We start from the raw sequence: 19,197 nt of genomic DNA on the forward strand, positions 1-19,197 counted from the left end.
CAATTTATTTTGTGTGTGTGTATGTTTCTCCTTTAGCCAAATGGTTTTCAATCGCAATTACTGAAGGTTCAATGACCTTCTGGTTCAATTGAATTAAAAAACTTAAATGAAGTTTTACTAGTGTCAGTCTTTGCTGTCATACAGGTAATTGAGAACATGATGTATGTTTACAGCAATGCCACCTGTAGTTGGTAGCCTTTGTTTAAACCAAGGTAAAATTTTACATAAGCTGCAACAGAAAACAGCCTAAAATAAAAGTCTGCTCATCAACAGTGTTTAGGGAACACCTACTCCTCTAAGCACTAAGAAGAAATAGACAAAGAAACAGTAAGGTACTCAGGTACTGACGACTTCAGGGAAGATGGAACTATACTTAAAAAAGAAATCCTTAATTAGAAATAGATTTTATGTGTTGTAAACATTGTCTAAGAATAGTGGTTTCTCTGTTTACTTTCTTTATGGTATCCTTTGATGAAAAGATTTTCATACATTTAGTTAGGTAGAATTTACCAGTCTTTTATGATTAGCACCTTCTCTTTTGTCGAAAATAATGTTCTTCTTCCTAACTGAAGGTCATAAAGATATTCTTTTATATTGTCTTAAAGTTTCAGAGGCTTGCTTTTCACAGTTTTGAATCCATCTGGAATTTGCTGCTGTGTATAGTATAAGGTAGGATTTCTTTTAAGGATAATCAATGACCTCAGTACTGTTGACTGAAATAGTCCATCCTTCCCCAAAGATCTTCAGGTTACTTTTTTAAAAAAATTTCATTTATTTATTTGTCAGAGAGAGAAACAGCGAAAGAGGCAATACAAGTGGGGGAGAGGGAGAAGCGGGCCTCCCGCCGAGCGGGGAGCCCCATCTGGGGCTCGATCCCAGGACCCTGGGATCATGACCTGAGCTGAAGGCAGCTGCGTAACGACTGAGCCACCCAGGCGTCCCTACAGCTGACTGTTGTTAGATACCAAGTTACCATCTGGCGTTGTCCTGTTTCTAAGCTCTCTGGTTCCGCTGATCGGTTGGTTTGTCTATCCTTGTATATATATCATACTGGTTTTTTTTAAGATTTTATTTATTTATTTGAGAGAGAGCGAGAGAGCACAAGCACGGGGAGTGGCAGAGGGAAAAGCAGGCTCCCCGCTGAGCAGGGAGCCCGATGTGAGACTCGATCCCAGGACCCTGGGGGTCATGACCTGAGCCGAAGGCAGTTGCTTAACCAACTGAGCCACCCAGACACCCTTTAATGTTTTATTTCTAATTCAAATTAAATACACACGTATGTACATATACATATGTATATATGTATTTTATATATATGTGTGTGTATATATATATATACACACACATATATATGTATATACACACACACACATATATATATGTATATATATATATATACACACACACACACGTATATATATATATAATCTAGGCAAACTGATCTAATACAGTCCAGTTTAAATCCTGGCTCTGGAACTGACTAGCTGCATAAATTTAACCAGTTCCTTAAACACCCTAAGCCTCCATTTCCTAATCTGTAAAGAGGGTGTAGTCTCTCATGGGGTTCTTGTGAGGATTAATAGTTCCTAGCATATGGTAGGCATTCAGTAAAACTAGTTTATCTATTATTGTTACTTTATTTAATATAGTTCCTAGCAAAGGCAGGCACTCAATAAAATTAATTTATCTATTTTATTATTACTTTATTTAATAGGCTCTCTATACATGTGTGTACATGTATGTGTATAAATATAAATATATATAATTTTTGGGGGTGCCTGGGTGGCTCAATCAGTTAAGCATCCAGCTCTTGATCTCAGCTCCAGTCTTGATCTCAGGGTCATCAAATAAATTATTTTAATTTTTTAATATATATATTTAATTTTTATGTATATAAATTATTTTAATTTTTTCACTTTGTTCTAAAAAGTCTGGTTCATATGTTTACTTAGCCTCATTTTGAATAAAAAAACATCATGGATTTTAGATTTGTGTTTGGAAGCATAGTTATAAGGGATTTTTTTTCCTTTTAAATATATATATTTGCACATTTTGAAGAGAAATACTGTATAGTTGAAGATTACAATTTCATGTGTTTAAGTTTGCAAACAGTCCAGGCAAGCAGTCTTCTAAATACTTTTAGACAGTTAAAAATTTGTTCTAGGATCTGGGGATATGATAACAAACAAAATGTTTGTGGAATGAATGGGTATACAGCAGCAAACAAAGATTTCCTACTCTCATAGAGCTTACATTTTGGTAGAGGGAGATAAACAATAAACAATAGAAAAGAGAGAGAGAGGGAGAGAGAGAGAGAGAGAGAGAGAAGGAGGGAGAGATAGAAGGGAGAAAGAGAGAGAAAAGGGAGAGGGGAAGGAGGAAAGGAGGGAAGGAGCAAAAGTAAGTAAAAAAATAAGTTTAAAAGTAATCAAATCTTAATGCTAAGTATTATGAAAAAAAATGAAACTGCATAAGGGGAATAGAGAATGCTGAAGATGTGGTTGCTGTTTTATGCAGAATATTCCAAAAGATACCAAAGGAAGTGAGTAAACAGGCAGGTGGAAATATTGGGTGGGAAATGAGGACGTTCTAGAACGGCACCTGCTGGGTTGTTGAGGACAGAGGAGGCTGTAGCAGCTGGAGCAGGCAGAACCATGGTTGAGATGAGATCGTGGAGTTCCTTGGTGGCAAGTCGTGTTGTCTCTTGGTGGATGTTGTAAAGATGATGACTTTTACTAAGTGAGCTGACATGCTCACTTGGATTGCTCTGAGCAGAGGAGTTTCAAAATCTGATATATTTTGAACCAGTCACTCATTAAAATGGGCAGAAGACTTGAACAGATACATTAGAAGATAGACAAATGGTCGACAAGCACATAAAATATATTCGAAATCATTAGTTATCAGAGAAAGGTAAATTATACCCACAATGAGATACCATTCATATCCACTAAAGTGGCAAAAATTGAAACAAACAAGCAAGCAACACCCCACCTACAACAACCAAATGTTCGTATGTAAAGCAGTCTGACCTTTCATTCATTGCTGGTGAGTGTAGAAGGTAGCACAACCACTTTGGAAGGTAGTTTCCATGAAATTAAAAATATCTACCCTATCACCCAGCAAGTCTACTCTCAGGTATTTACTGAAGAACAGTGAAAACACAGGTCCGGAAAAAGAATTGCACAGCATCTTCATAGAATCTTTGTTCAAAACAGCTAAAAATTGGAAACAATTCCAAATGCCCATCAATAAAAAAAGGAATAAATTGTGGTCTCTTTATATAGTGGAATACGGCTCATCAATAAAATGGTATGAACTACGAATATATTCAACAACATAGGTGAATCTCAGAAATATTATGCTATGCAAAAGGAAACCAGGCACCAAAACGTGCATGATGCATGTTCCATTCATGTGAACTTCTGAAACAGGCAAAACTAAGCTTAATCATGGAAATCAGAACACTAGTTGTCTTTGTGTGGGAGGTATTTGACTGGAAAGGGACATAAGGAAATTTTTCTGGGGCGATAGAGATGTTCTATAATTTGATTGAGATGGTTTTAAGGATGTATACATTTGTCAAAGCTCATCAATTTGTACTCTTATTATCTATATTTTATTGTAGACACTAATTAATTAGTAACTTAATACTTTAGTTTAGAAAAAGAAGATAGCATCACTCTCACTTCTTCATAGAGTATAATTTAAAGAGGGCCAGTACAGAGATAGAGAGACTAGCTGGGATGTCATTGCAGTGGTCTAGGAGAGAGGTGATGGTGGTGTGATCAGGGTAGTAAGGGTGAGGCAGTGAGGACTCAGCAGTCTCTAGATATAACTTAAAGGAAGAACCATATGGACTGTGACAAGTGGTGTGAGAGAAAGAAAGAGTCAAGGATGTTTCTCAAGTTTTTAGTCTGAGCAACCAGAAGATAGAAAATTTTGTGGAAGTGTAGACTTAGTGGAAGGATAGAGTTCGTCAGGAGTTATTTTGGAAATTTTAACTTTGAGATGCAGAGTAGACATCCAAATGAGTTGTCCTGGGTAGGAAGATGGAGAGATAAGTCTGGAGTTCAGATGAGACATCTTGGATAAGTTATAGATTCGGAATTTATCAGTGGAGTTATGGTATTCAAAACTGTGGAGTCCAGCTGTGAGCCTCTAGGGAGTGAGTGAAGAAGATGAAAGAAGAGGTCCAAGCACTTAGCTTCTTTAACAGTCAAAGGATGGAAAAATGAGGAATAGTCAACAGAGGAGGCTGGGAAGAAGTCACCAGTGAGGAAGAGAGCAAAAAGAAAGTGGGATCACCGAAGTTCAGCAAAGAAGTGTAGCTTCTTTGGCATCAGTTTTTTCCATTGCTCAATACTTTTGGCATCCCAGTGATACAGTGCTTTTCATAATCTGTCTTTATAATCTGGAAATCTTTACCCCTGTTAGGATTAAAAGTATAATTTTAAGATGATGGTAAAATACAAGGGTTTCATCATTTTTGTTTATTTTGTTGTATTTTTTTTCAGTTTGGTTTAAAATTTTGTTTATTCCTTGATTGAAAACATTTGACAGGTAGTTGATTGGCACAGGAATGACACAGGAATTGTTCACACCAGCCTCCCATTAGCTTTCAGAAGTTGACGATTTCTTTGGTCATAACTGTGCTGTCCGCCATGTGACAGGCCGGCTTCTATGTATACGATGGCTTTATTTCCAGTGAAACACCACAGGGCGATACTTTTTGAAGGCATTTTAGGAGATTCACATTTAAGTTAAAACCAACGCCATATGCTGTTGCCAATGCAAATAATTCCAATGAGGTGACAATTAGATGAACAGCTAAGTTCACACCTGCTGAGGCAGGATCACTACTGAGTTGTCATAACTTTCTCCTCTGCCTGTCAGCTGGCAAGTGCCTTCATTGAGAAAACAGCACATATATTAACATGAACTGTATCCATTTATATATGACATCCTTGATATTCTGAGGCATACATTGTATATACGTTCGGAACCTGATTAGATAATCAGAATGTTGTTCAATGGGTGGAACACTCAGTCTAGGATCGTGGACTCATTTTATACGTTCCCTATTTCCGTAGGCCTTGATCAAGTCATTAGGAACTTTTAAGTGAATTATATTGAAAATTGCCTCATACATTCCGCTCTTGTTTTCTTAGAACAGGCCAAGATTCATCATGTTAAATTAAGCAGCAAGAAAGAGGAATAACAATGGTATTTCCAGAGAATCGAATGAAGCAACCTGAACTAGGATTTGATGGCTTCAGGGCAGGGATAGGGATTTCTTGTGGAGTGTCTTCACAGAACTTTCCTGAAAATGGCCACCTGCAATGTGTGATACTTCTTCAATGGAGAGTAGTCAATGAGCTGTAGTCATGTCTTTAAAAAATGTGATTATACTGAATTATGACTTACGGCATTTTTTATCCATGCAGTATTGCAATTTAAAAAAATAATGATGGAACTCCTCTTAACAAGTCCATTTTGTCATAATTTTAGAAAAAATGTCCAGAGATAGATGTTATGATGCAACCTTACTCATAAGCTAAAGAACCAAGATGACAGTTAATTGATGTTTAGAGATACTCTTTCTTCCCTTTAGCAATTAAAATACAAGTTTGAGCATGGAGTCTGTAGAGAATCCTAAGTATTGACAGTAAAATGTAGCGTCTGGGCCATTTTTCAATTTTCATAAGCTTTTCAATGTTTTCCTTCCTCCTCGTCTTACGATTTTTTTTCATTGCCCCCCAAATCAATCCATCATTAAGGATAGACCATGTTACTGGTTTTAGTATTTACAACTATATCTGTAAAAAGGGCTTGGGTTTATTCATTTCTCCAAGCATTTTAAAGTGAGACTTGAAAGAATAGTTGAGCTACATTTTATATTATTTTAAAATAATTTTGGCATTCCTTCTCCGGAGCCTTTGCTCGGACAGCTCTTTGGTTTATGATGACATCATGTCCTTTCAGAGACAACATTATTATGTCACTGAACCTGAAGTGCTGAGGTCAAAAGTACACATGAAGTAACTATGGGCCTGGAAGACCATGCTTCGGTTCAAAGGAAAGCAAGCAGGGCTGAAAAGAAGGCTGAGGGAGTCAGGGCAGAGGGGCAAGGAAAGAAGAAAGGGAGCAAAGCAAATCCTGAAATATGCTCATGGGTATGAGCAGAAATTTTACCCTCAGCATTTTCCTACTATGCTTTGGGAAATGCAGAAAAAATAATGAAGGAAAAAAAAGCCAACAAACCTTTAAAACTTCGCTCTATGGCATTACTCAGAGAGGCTTCAGAAAACAGAGGGGTTACATAAATGAGAGCAGGTGCGGTCGTGCAGAGGTAACTATTCAGCATATGTAAGAGCAGTTGGAAAATCATTGTCTTGCAGAGAATACTCGAAATTGGTCCCTAATGGCCTTGGTTTTTGTCATATGGTCTTGATTATAAGGCTAAAATTGCATTGCCATGCCTTTAGTGTGAACGAGATGGATGGATAATTATTACGTGCGCTGAATACCTTTCTGCAAGGAGGAACCAGGACACCCCTGGTCACTGGAGCCACCATTTCGCCTGGCTGTCAGAAAAGCTCGGAGCGGCCAATTCATCACTATATTTATGTGGAGGAGAAATGGAAATGTGCCTCTCTGGTTGGGTGTGCTCACTCCCACATGCATATACATCTGCAGATTGTAGGCAAACCAGAGTGGCCCAATGTGAGGGATTGTGAGTCAACGTTCAGAGAGGCAGTAGCATTAGTGGAAATGAGGGGTACAGAAATGAAACAGTGAGCTCTGTAGCAAACTGATGGCTCTTGGTGGTGTCCACCTGCTAGGAGGTGGCACCAGAACAGTGCTAGGAAAGATTCGGGACTCAGTTTGAAATGCTGCAGGAAGTTTCAAGTGATTGACAATAGGCTTTGCCAAGTAAACGGGAAATAGTTGTAGAAGAGCGATGTTTTTAGAGACACTAAAAGGAAAAAAAAAATCTTCCCTTCCCTTCATGCATATGTACTTTTTAAACCAATTTTGCTGTTTTACAAGCTCTCGGGCTCCTCTCGGAAGGTGGGTATAATGGCCGGTAACTAGAATTCCAGCTGCTGTTGCTGCTGAGAATGAGTTGTGTGGCTGTTTGATAGTTGCTCCCCCCATCCTTTCTGGTGAGGACAGCAGAGGCGGGCACCATGGGAAATCAGAGCAAACCCAGTGCGCTGGCCTGGGCGGGTAAGAAAGATTCAGGACTGCACTAAGATCCCCGACCATGACCACGCGACTCATTCATCACTGGAATGTTTATTATGGATACTGGCCTTGGAGGCTGTGGCTTCCCCTTTCCATGCGGCCCTTTGCAAAATATGGGCAATTAGCTATGAGGGCCCCTGCCTCGTCCACACTGAGCCTTGAACTTTGGGGCCAGCACTGGGGGGAGAAACAAATCACAGTCTGCCGAAGAGCTCATGGAAAGTCTGATGTGAGAGCAGACACAGGTTTGAGAGAATAAGGTGCTGAGTCCAAAACCAACGTTTGGAAGTTTTCTGATTGTGATATAGAATTTGCCACTCAAAGTCCAAACTGTGTATGTTCAGAGGGGTTGCATGAGTTGCTTGATGGTCAATCATCCCAGCTATTCTGCTGTTGCTATTTTTGATTGTTTTGATGAGGCATGTATATTGTAAGGTAAGGAGTAGCCAAAACATTAAGGATGGATGTTTCTTTGCAAATGAAAGAAAAAGAGAGGAGAAAGAAAACTGGAACCTCTCTCTTTATATATACACACATGCAGAACCAATATATGGTGCAGAACATATATGTGTGTATATACATGCTATCTATATATGACTGTACAAAAGTATTTAATGGAAAGGATTAGAAAACCTATAATAATTATTTTAGCGCATTTAACGCACACTTTTCTTTTCAGGTATATATACACACACACACACACACACACACACACACACACATACATATATATATATACATATATACATAGTGATACAGGGCTTCATTATACCCTTTAGTATGCTATACCACATGGTAATTAAATGTGGGATTCTAGGGCAATACAAGATGAGAGTTACACTATTTTGGTGCTGTTTTTAGCTTTCATTTCTATTGAAAAATACTAAATTAGTAGCATTTTTTGATTCCTGATTTAGCTCTTTTAATAAGAAGCAGAAGCTAAAAACAGCCCAACCAAGCAGTTGAAGTCTTATCACAAGCCAGTAAGATCAATAGCTAAAAAAAGTATGAAAAGTTTTTGAGTGACAGCTTAAAAATGGAAAATTTAAATATATATCACTGCCTTCTGCTCCATTGTGTAATGCATAAAGCCCACTTTGGCAGTATGTTTTTAGGCAGTCAAGAAAGTGATTTATTGTTATCACTGGATTTGTGTTTATGTTCCATGCTGTAAACTATGCTTACAGCAATATATCTGTATTAAGGCATTAATACTAGGAGTGCTACCTATGCTTAACATTACTAATATTGTTCAAAGTGGAGTTTATTGGGCTATAAATAGTAACATCAGTACTGACACTTGCTGCATCATCTAAGTGCCTGGGTAACCGTGTCTGATGCTAAATGACCATGCTGCTGACAGTATATAAAACATAAATAGTGACTACGAGTGATATTTCATGGCTACTGCTGGTGTTTCTACTCTCCTTTGGTCTGCAGATAAGGAGATCTATGTGTGCCGAGACCTTGCTAGATTTCTCCCGTGTTTGCCAGAGGGAGATGATTAGAGGAAATCGCGTCTTGATTTTAAACATTCTTGTTTCCCAGGACCACTGATGTTTTGTCACAAATACAAATAAATAATCATGGTTCACAGTAATGGAAGGATAGTTAGCAAATCAGGATTCGAGTATGGTGTAATCTATGCTCAGGCAGGGTCTTTATCTTGATAGGAAGCCGACGGTTGTTTAGTCATTCATTGGACAAGTTTTAATGGAGGGTTGACTACTATCTTAGTCCATTTGGGCTGCTGTAACAAAATACCATAAACTGGCAAGCTTTTAAATAACAGAAATTTACTTCTTAAAGTTTTGGAGACCGGGGATTCCAAGATCATGGTCCAGCACGGTGGATGTCTGGTGCGGTCTCCTTCCTATGAACTCTCTCTTTTCTCTGTAACCTCACGTAGCAGAAGGGGCAAGGGATCTCTCTTGGGCCCATATGGTAAGGGCACCAATCCCACCATGAGGGGGGTTCACCCTCATCACTGAATCACCTCCCAAAGTCCCCACCTCTAAACCACCATGACATTGTGCGTTATAGTTCAACATAAGAATTTGGCTGATGGGCACAAATATTCAATCCATAACAACTACCCTCTGGTGGCCACTGGTACCGTGGACAAGCATAAGTGCTAAGCCTGATTTCTTTTGTTGATAGTCAAGACAGTATTTCAAGTCTGTTTGAATTTTACCAGATACACTCTCCTTTATTCAAGGCTGTAAACAATGGAACCGCTCTTTCTTAAAGGTTGCCTTCAGGAGGCAAAACAGCCACATAAATCCTGAATATGCTACTTTATCAAGGTGCTTTAACTTTACTTTGTAAAGGCTAATGATATATGTTAAACTAAGCTTTGAGTTCATTTCGGATGGAAGAGAAGAGCCCTATCTAGCAATTCATTCCTTCATTCATTCACCATACTTTCATGGAGCACCTGCCATGTGCTAGAAACTACATGGCCCTCTAGAGAATTAACAGTAAACGGAACACATCCCTTATCCTAAAGACACGGTCAGAAGATACCACGTTTTGCTGAGTTAATCCAAAGGAATTATGAAAAAGTTATTTTTTACCCCCAAACTAATAAAAGAGGTGAATTAAATGCATGAAATAATAATGATCAAGCACATTTTTGTTAGCTTGTAATTTCTTGCTAGTTTGTTAGAGAATATGATAGAGGCAAGCTCATTGAGAGGCTAAGATATTCATGTACTGCCTTTTTCACCTCAGATACCTTATTTCTTGGAACTGATTGGACGGTGACAAGAAAGATACTGATTTGGGTAACCCATAAAGCACAGACAGCTTATGATGTAAGGTATTAATGCTAGGTGTGCCAACCATGCTCATCATTATTAATCTTCTTAAAAATGAAGTTAAGCAAGCACTGATTGCCTTCTTTCCATTGAAAGAAGGTAAGTGCCAGAGTAGACGGCGAGCCAGGAGAAGGGGATTTTTCTCATCCAGAAAACAGGAAATACACTCTCATCTTTTCAAAGCCATGCAAGTTTGTGCCTTCATGCAACCTTTCGTTCTCCCTTAAGGAAACTTTAGTATTATTTGACTTACTTTGCAGTAAATAAACCTGCATCCTTTGCGTGCGTGCGTGCAGATAGTGACTGTGTGGTTAATGGGCAGGAAACAAAGAATGGGGGACTCACCACGAAAGGTTTCTTTCTCTTTTTTCATCCACATCCAGAAGGAGGGAGCAGGAGGTGGATGTGGCTGGTCAAAACAGCACAGTTCAAGAAGCCGGTGGAAACAGGACACATTAAATTCTCAAGTTTCAGGATGGGGAAGGTGTTGGGAAGGCAGGGGTGCTCTGTTCTCTTCTAGTTGGTTTACCAACAGCTTTCAGAATAGCGTTGAGTCCACATTAGACACCTTTCTCCTCCAAAGTCTGGCAGAGTTCCATAAAGAACTCAAAGCACATTAGGTGTATGTTATTGTTTCTTGGGCCCTAAATGCAGCCTTGTAAAAGTGCACGAAGTGATGGCAGAGTGAAGGCTAGCAGCCCAAGGACCTATGAAATCCAGTGCTTTCTCATTGATTCCTCATTGCCTCCTTTGTTCGTTGAAATATTCAGCTTTGGTCTAAAAAGCAGCTAAAAACCTTATGCAAAGAGCTTGTAAACAAACACCCACTTGAACCATCTGGTCTTGTAACACATACAAGTGATTAAGCTTCAGAGCTATGATTGTTAAAGTTTTAAAAACACAACAATCCCAAACACCCCCAAATAGACTCCTTATACAAGTTTATAGGGAGGAAAACATGGGATGCTTTCTATAGTAAATAATCCAGAGAGATTAAACAATCTTTTGATTTCCCTACCTCATTCCCTCCCTCCCTTTCTTTCTTCATCATAAGTGTTATAGAATGAGAAATGCTTAAGATACAAATGCATAGATAGACTACAAATACATTTATAATTCCACTATACTGAGTCTACATGGTCAACATCTTAGGATAGTTGCTTATCTTTACCTTCATGATTATTTTTGCCCTTGCTAGAGAAATACATGTGCTAGAATGTGTGTGTGTGTGCGTGTGCACGGAAGAGGGTGTCTTAGTTCCTTATAGAATATATTAAGCAATCCAGGCTATTTGCAAAGAATGAATTCATACTTTTTGTCCATAATGACTGAAGAAAGTCAGGTCAGGGGGAAATTAAATATATTAAGAGCTCTCATTTTAATTGTATAATATCGATACTGTCATTAGAGTTAATTTCCTTGACAAGTTGTAGGGCCTATGGATTGGATTCTTCATATATTTCTAATATGGAAATGATTCTAAACTGCAACATTTCATTTAGGTGACATCATGGAAGTGAAAAAGAATTAGCTGCACACTCTACCACAAGCATATGGAAATAACACAGCTTTCTAGTGGATCACTGTTGAAAGGAAACTCTTAAGTGAAATAAAAGCTCTAAGTGAGAAATTAATAACATATTAGGCCCTCTGTTTCTGTCTTCTCAATCTTGACCAGCCCTCATCCATAGATTTAGCTAGATTTATTCTATCAGCTGGAAGGAGGAAAGACAATAATTGAAAGAAGAGAAAGAGTGTTTAGTTATGGCAGTAATGACTGGTGTAACCAACAAACCACCAAAGAGTAAATGGTTTAAACATAAATCCGTTTAATCCACAATGGGTATTCCTGATTGAGGTGAGTCTCTTTCATGTGGTGATTTGAAGGCTGAACTCCCTCTGTCCTGTTGCTCTCTGACTTCAGTAAATGGCGTCCAAGGTTGCCCATGTCATCTGCAAGAGCCTGTTGCAAGGGAAATGTTACAGAATATAGTGTGTGGGAGGGTTTTATGCGCTACGTACTGGGAAGCTTCTGTCACTTCTGTTCTGTTTCCATGGAGGAAAGCTCAGTCACATGAGCACACCTAAATGCAAGGGTGGCCAGGGCATATGGTTCCGCCATGTGCCAAGGAATAAGAGTTGAGTTTGGTGAATTGCTGGCTAGTCTCCACCGTAAGAGGAAAAGAGGGAAAGATAGGTGCTGATACAGGACGCTCTATAGTATTTTTTAATTTGTTTTTTTTTTTAAGATATTATTTATTTGACAGAGAGAGAGACAGCGAGAGAGTGGGAACACAAGCAGGGGGAGTGGGAGAGGGAGAAACAGGCCTCCCACTGAGCAGGGAGCCCGATTCGGGACTCAATCCCAGGACCCTGAGATCATGACCTGAGCCTAAGGCAGACGCTTAACCACTGAGCCACCCCCCAGGCACCCCATTTTTCTATTTGTTAAGAAGGAAACAAATGAAAACCTTTTTTCACATCAGTGATGTGGTGGTAATCTGTCTCTCTGGAGGGTAAAAAAAAAAAAAAAATACCCACCTGATTTGTAATTTGTAATGTTTGCTGATTTCCATGGTGTAAATACTCCCATGATGGCTGACTTCAGGCTACCAACATGAAGTCACTCAACATGGATCTGGGAAGAGATTCACAGAGTCAGTTCTAGCAAGCTGGAACAAGCCACTGTAGCACCACATTTTACTAATGAATTCTGAGAAGACACCTCTGAGGCAGCCCATTTGTGAGCAGGTAGTGAATGTGCATTTTCCCTTTTGTGTCTGACCTAAGAAAGATTCATTTTGGAATGGATTCTTTATCACTTAAAAATCCATCAATATCCAGGCGATGTATAGAATTGTTGAATCACTGTACTGTACACCTGAAACTAATATAATACTGTTAACTAACTAGAATTAAAATAAAAACTTTGAAAAAAACTAAAAAATTAAAAACCATCAAGGCGCTTGGGTGGCTTGGTTGAGTGTCCAGCTCTTGATTTCAGCTCAGGTTGTGATCTCAGGGTTGTGGGATTGAGCCCTGCGTTGGGCTCCATGCTCAGTGGGGAATCTGCTTGAGATTCTCTCCTCCCTACCCCCCCCACCCACCCCCGAGCTCTCTCTCTCTCTCTCTCAAATAAATAAATAAACCTTTAAAAAATTAAAAAACATCAAATTGATATGTTCTTATCAACAATAGATGGGGGTATACAGTTTTTGAGTCAGAGAAAAACAGCTCCAAGGGCACAAGGAGTCAAGCTGCCCATCTGTACTGAATCCTGGGTCACTCTCAGGAAAGATTTAAAGCCTCTAGAACAAGTTTCCAAAGGGTTTACCAAGAAGTCAGATGTCACTTCTGGAATTTCATATGATTGTTCCCGTAATTGTTTTCCCAAAAGAGGGAACGATTTGGAGATGGAATGGATAATGGTGATGAGAAAAAAGAGATGCCAAGGAAGACTCCTTTGTTTCTGTCTGTACAATGAGTTGGATGGTGGTGTCATTCCCTGCGAGAGAAGCAAAGAAGTGATGGGAGCTGTTCTGTGTTTAAACAACAACAACAACAACAACAACAATAAACCTCTGAAATTCAAATGGGTCCTCAGATCTCAATTGGTGAATTACTTAAGATTGTTATTAATAGACCAATGGCTGTATAGTCTTCTAAAATCTCCACTATTCCTTGTCTACCTTTTTTCAAAGAGTCAAGCCATGTAATGATCAGTTGGAGTCACTCTTAACCATTCTGTTTGATCCATGCAGATGCAGCGCTCTTGAATCAGAGTGCGGTAGTCCAGATGGGGGACCAAGGCTTGTGATGCACTTGGCTTAGCCCTGTGGTTTTTGCTGTGTGTGGTTTTGTTTTCAAGTGTTAGAGTGCTTCAAGTGTTAAAGATGTAGCACCTCTTGAACTGATGGTGTGGTCTGAGTCCACACTGTAAAGGCTCAGGGTTTCCTGTTCGGTGCTTGTCACTTTGTGTAATTCTGAGGGTTAGAAAAACATCAGCAAGATTCCAGTCTGTACTTTCTGTTTGGAACACCAGCTGAGGCAGATCAAAACCTAAGAATGAATGAAATCTGTAATGCATTCGTTGTAATCCGTTACTGGTTTGTCTGAGGCTGATGGCTATTTTGGGAAAGTACTAAAACTGGTAATGATAGACTCAAGCATTGAGGTTTATCAAAAAGTTAATCCATTCACTTAGTAAATAATGAGCTGTTCTGGGGAACAGCTCTCCTCCTCCCATATTTTTTAATGATGGTGAAAATTAAGCTGCTCCGAAAACTAACTTTCTTCATGCCAACCTGCCCTATTGTTTTTTTTTTTTTCCCCTTACCTCCGATCTGCCAAAAAAACAGAAGTAGGCCTTGGCACACCAGTTTTGATCAGACCAACCATCAGAATCATAATGTCCTAAGTACAAAGCTCACTAATTGAATTTCATTCACTGGACTGAAATATAGCAGCCAAGACAGAGAACACTGTCGGCTGTTTTTTATGAGGTCCAGAGTCTAAAGTCATTTTTAAAATGTGAGTGATGCAATTTCTTGTATCTTTCATTTAAAATGCTACTTGGTAAACAGTGTTTCAGATTAGTGTATTTGTAATTTAAATGAAGACAATACATCAAGCTGAATCTGAAAAGAAAGAAGTTTAGGAAATGATTCATTCCTCTTTTTGTGTGAGCTACTGTAGAAAATAATAAATAAATAGGTAAGGAGAGAAAAAAAAAAAGGTTTGTGGCTTTTAAGAGACAAAACTGAACTATTTCTAAAACAGAGTCAGTCCCAACAGCTAAGTCTTTGTTTTCTTCAAGCAGACTAATACATTCTGCCTAATTCATTTTTTATTTTCTCTCGGGGTCCTCTTGCAGATTTGCTTCAACAAAGGAGGCATCATGTTACATCTTTTAAATAATTGATGGCCTCTCAGTCCAAGCCAGCTTGAAGGAAATTCTGAAAATAGGTACTGATTGAGCAAATGCCTCCTTTCTCCTCCCCATTCCCTTCTTGAACACTCCTCACTCATCTCTTCCCTCCCCCGTTTGCTGCTTTGCCTCCTTCTTGACTGGGAGAGGATGATGATATCATTTGGACTTAGGTTTTATCTACCGCTTGGTATTCCTCATTTGTTTGATATCATTCTATATATTTTATTAAAGATGGGGTAACCGTTAATTATAAGCTGACTGATGTAATGAAGAGTTCTTAGTTAATCACCAGAAATGTTATGTCATAATCACCACCAGAGATGGTTTGTTAGGACTATAAAAAAAATGAGGCTTAGGTCTTGTCCCTCTAAATTCAAAGTACGTTGTCACCAAGGGTCAGGTTGCCCCGGAAGCTGGGTTGGCTTAGCCTTGCCAACTCCATCTGTTCTGCAAGTTCAGATACTGTAACTGACCTGTGTTTTCCCCCCCAGAGAGAGAAAGGCATCTCCATCTTACTTCACTGTTGAGCCATTAGCAACTGTCTACAGCTTGGAAAAACCATCCCTGCTTTAAGGCAGTTGTGGTTGATAGGAACTTGGGCTGGTTCACCGTGAACCTGGCTTCTGGTCATGACTTTGTAAGTTACTTTGCCTTCCAAGGCCTCCCTCTGGTGAAATGCGGGCTTCAGAGAGCATTATCTCCAGCATCTAGCCCATACTGGTATTCCTGCATCCTCCAGAGAGGAGCATGAACCACAAGGAAGTTGCTCTCCATTTGAGAGCATTAATGTATTCCAACCTGGAGTGAGTGGACTATGTGCTTGCTCATGGTTCATCTTCCTCTTTCTTTCCCTTATTTTTCTTTTCTTTGAGTCTGTCACTCACTTCTTCTCTTCCACTACTTATCCCCTTTCCTTTCCCTTCCTGACTTTCCAAACTACCAGGGTCAGAGTGGAAGGAAAATGATTGGCGATGTGTTAGAGTCGAGGATCTCAGCCTCTTATTTTTAAAATATCCTGCCTTCACAAGAAGAGCTTCCTCCATCAGAAACTGCATCCGAAGGTAGCCAATATTACTGAATTTGGGAAGACTAGCTATAAAGTGGCAACTACTGGGAGATCTAAATCTGGAATTCTAAGTTGGAGCTCAGTTTAACTGGGGGAAAGGTTTACATTATATCCATCCCTGAAAAAGCTGTATCGAAATTGATGGATTATTGTCCACTCTCAAAACAGTATCACAGACTGTGATCTACTCTCCCTTTCAAGGGACATTTTAAAATATCATGTTGCTTACATTGTTCCATTTTTCTCTCTTATTATGGCAAGCTTGGTGAGGGGTGGGGAGCTAAAACCATCTTTGCCCCAAATCTTCCCCATAACCAGTAGCTTGTTTGGATATCCCATGCCGGCCTGGGAAAATCTTTTCTGATTGCCTCTACTGAAATCTTAGAAAAAAATCTTCAAATAATCAAACCTATTTAGAACCACACAAAAAACATATGGCAGGGAATCTAGAAAGTTGCGGAATTTCTTCTGTGTATCTTCTACTATCTGACTGTATTCTAAAGTTGTATTCAGACGGATTAAAGGGACTCTTTGTGTTTTCCTTTTTAAAAACCTACTGTTACCTATTCATTTTTTAGACTATATTATGCACAGGCTTTTGTATCTCTGTGCAAGTAGATTAGAGGTAATGCCTCCTGGTAAGATATACTCATAAGGTTTTGGAATTCAAAATGTGCTTTTCACCAAGGATAGCAGTGCGGTTAATAGTTGGGTTCTACCATAGTGCTACTACATTTCAGGAACATTCTGTACTAAGTGGCTTCTCTTTTTATTGGAACATCCATTCTTAGTACCATTTGGGGACCTGAAGAACAGATCTTTCTCCCTCTGAAGGTAGGGGGGTAATTCCCTATTGTCTAAGGAGCTGACTGCAACAACCTAGAGACTGTTGATGGTGAGGGTAGGGGTGGTGCAAGTCCTATTGCATTGGGGTCAGTGACTTTGAGTGAAGGGACCCTAGTCATTCAGTTCCCTGGATTTGCTTGAAAAATATCCTCTGGGGGGCACCTGGGTGGCTCATTCAGTTGGGCATCCTGCTCATGGTTTTGGCTCAGGTCATAATCTCATGGATCATGAGATCGAGCCTTGCACTGGGCTCTGGAGCACTCAGCCGGGAGTCTGCTTCTCTCCCTCTCTTTCCCTCACCCTCTACCCCTCCCCCTGCTTGCGGGTATGCACACTCGCTCTCCCTCTCTCTCAAATAAATAAAGAACTAAATCTTTTAAAAATTCCTCTGGGATAGGGAAGGGAATCCAGATGCTTCTTCCCCTAACCCCATGCTATGCATCCATAGTGGGGTAGCACCATTCACATTGTAATCTGTCTGTAGGATGCCCCCTCAAGTTGTGCAATGCAAAATCCATGTGAACATATCTGGTAGTTTTTAATCCTGGAATTAATTTTTTTGTTGTTAGTTCAAGTTGTCCAATCTCAATAATTAGTTGACTATAGGCAGTTCCTAGTTTACAAAATGGTAGTGTTCCCATGTACATTTTGAAACTGGTTGTTTGTAATTCAGAATATTTCCAGACAGAAAAATTACATAAGGAGTAGTGAATTTCTAGATTACACACAAAAATCCTGCTCACTCATACTGTAACTGAACTTCTAGAAGTTGGCAACAGTTTTGTTTTCTATTCTTCAGTAAATTACCTGCAGTATTGAATAAGAAATCTTCCACCTGGGTCGGTTGTCACCATTTAAAATGGGGTTAATCTGGGGAAATGTATATTGCCTTTTGCAGTAAGAGGTAATGGGAATAAATCCCCATACCCTTTTAGTGCCCATCTGTCTTCCCTCACCCAGGACCCCTGAATGGGACAGAACATGAAATGGAGTCTAAGATGTATGTAGTAAAAATATGCAGACACTGGAGTTGGGGAAGAGTAGTCAAAGAGCTAGATTCTAATTCATCCTTCCCCCCACCTCCCAAGAATTCCCAAATAACAGGATCCCAGTTGCCCATGGGACAACTAGTTTATGTATCTTTGGTCCCAGAAGACTCCAGTTGTTTTTTAGGAAGCACTACGCATCCATCTTTTCTCTCCTTGCAGCAATCCCTGAACACCTTGCACATGACTGAAAGAGAGTTTAGCAATGTAGTAATTCTTCCTCCCCAAGACTCTGAGAGCAGGATGTTGCTGATGGCTGGTGTGGGCTGCCTCCTTTATGTATGGGAGATCCCAAATAACATGATCCTGAGTGGAATGCCTCTGCTCAGACATAAGCTCTGTGTGTGGGATCAAAAGGAGAACTCGTTCCAAAAACTGTTATCATAATGTGAACATTATTTTGAATTTTCATTAATTTCAGTGATGGGCTTTGACAAGTTGTTATTTTAAATGTTAACTTGAAATCACAGCCACAACAATCATGACCATTGGCAACATCACATGGACAGCAACATCTTGTCTCATGAAATCAGCACCCGGAGGATTTTTGATCCTTTGAATCCTTCTTTTGTAAGATACACCTCATTTTATTGCACTTTGCTTTCTTGCACTTTCAGATACTGTGTTTTTTACAGATTGAAGTTTTCTGGCCACCCTGCATCAAGCAAGTCTATTGGTGTCATTTTTTTCCCAACACCGTTTACTCTATGTCACATTTAGCTAATTCTCACAATATATCAAACTTTTTTGTTATTATTATATTTGTTATGGTGATTGGTGATCAGTGATCTTTGATGTTATGCTTGTAATTGTTTTTGCGGGGGCACGAGCTGCATTCATTGAAGACAATGACCTTGATGGATAAATGTTGTATGTGTTCTGACTGCTCCACCAACTGGCCTTTGCCCTTCTCTCTCTCCCCTCTGGCCTCCCCATTCCCTGAGACACAACAATATGAGGCCAATTAATAAGCCTACAGTGGCCTCTGAGCGTTCAAGTAAAAGGAAGAGTCGCATGTCTCTCACTTTACTTCAAAAAGCTACAAATGATTAAGCGTAGGGAGGAAAGCGTGTCAAAAACTGAGACAGGCCAGAAGCTAAGCCTCTTGCTCCAAACAGTTAGCTAAATTGTAATGCAAAGGAAATGTTCCTGAAGGAAATTAAAGGTACTACTCCCAGTGAACACAGGAATGATAAGAAAGTGAGACACCTATTGTTGATATGGAGAAAGTTTTAGAAG

The 19,197-nt window shown here is 39.5% G+C and overlaps 1 protein-coding gene across 4 annotated transcripts in view; it reads left to right on the top strand.

Moving 5' to 3' along the window:
• Positions 1-19,197, top strand: part of ESRRG (estrogen related receptor gamma) — a 615,169-nt gene that overhangs the window by 160,691 nt on the left and 435,281 nt on the right. The window lies entirely within an intron of this gene.

The sequence above is a fragment of the Zalophus californianus genome, chromosome 10 (genome assembly GCF_009762305.2).
Source record: "Zalophus californianus isolate mZalCal1 chromosome 10, mZalCal1.pri.v2, whole genome shotgun sequence".
NCBI lineage: Eukaryota > Metazoa > Chordata > Mammalia > Carnivora > Otariidae > Zalophus > Zalophus californianus.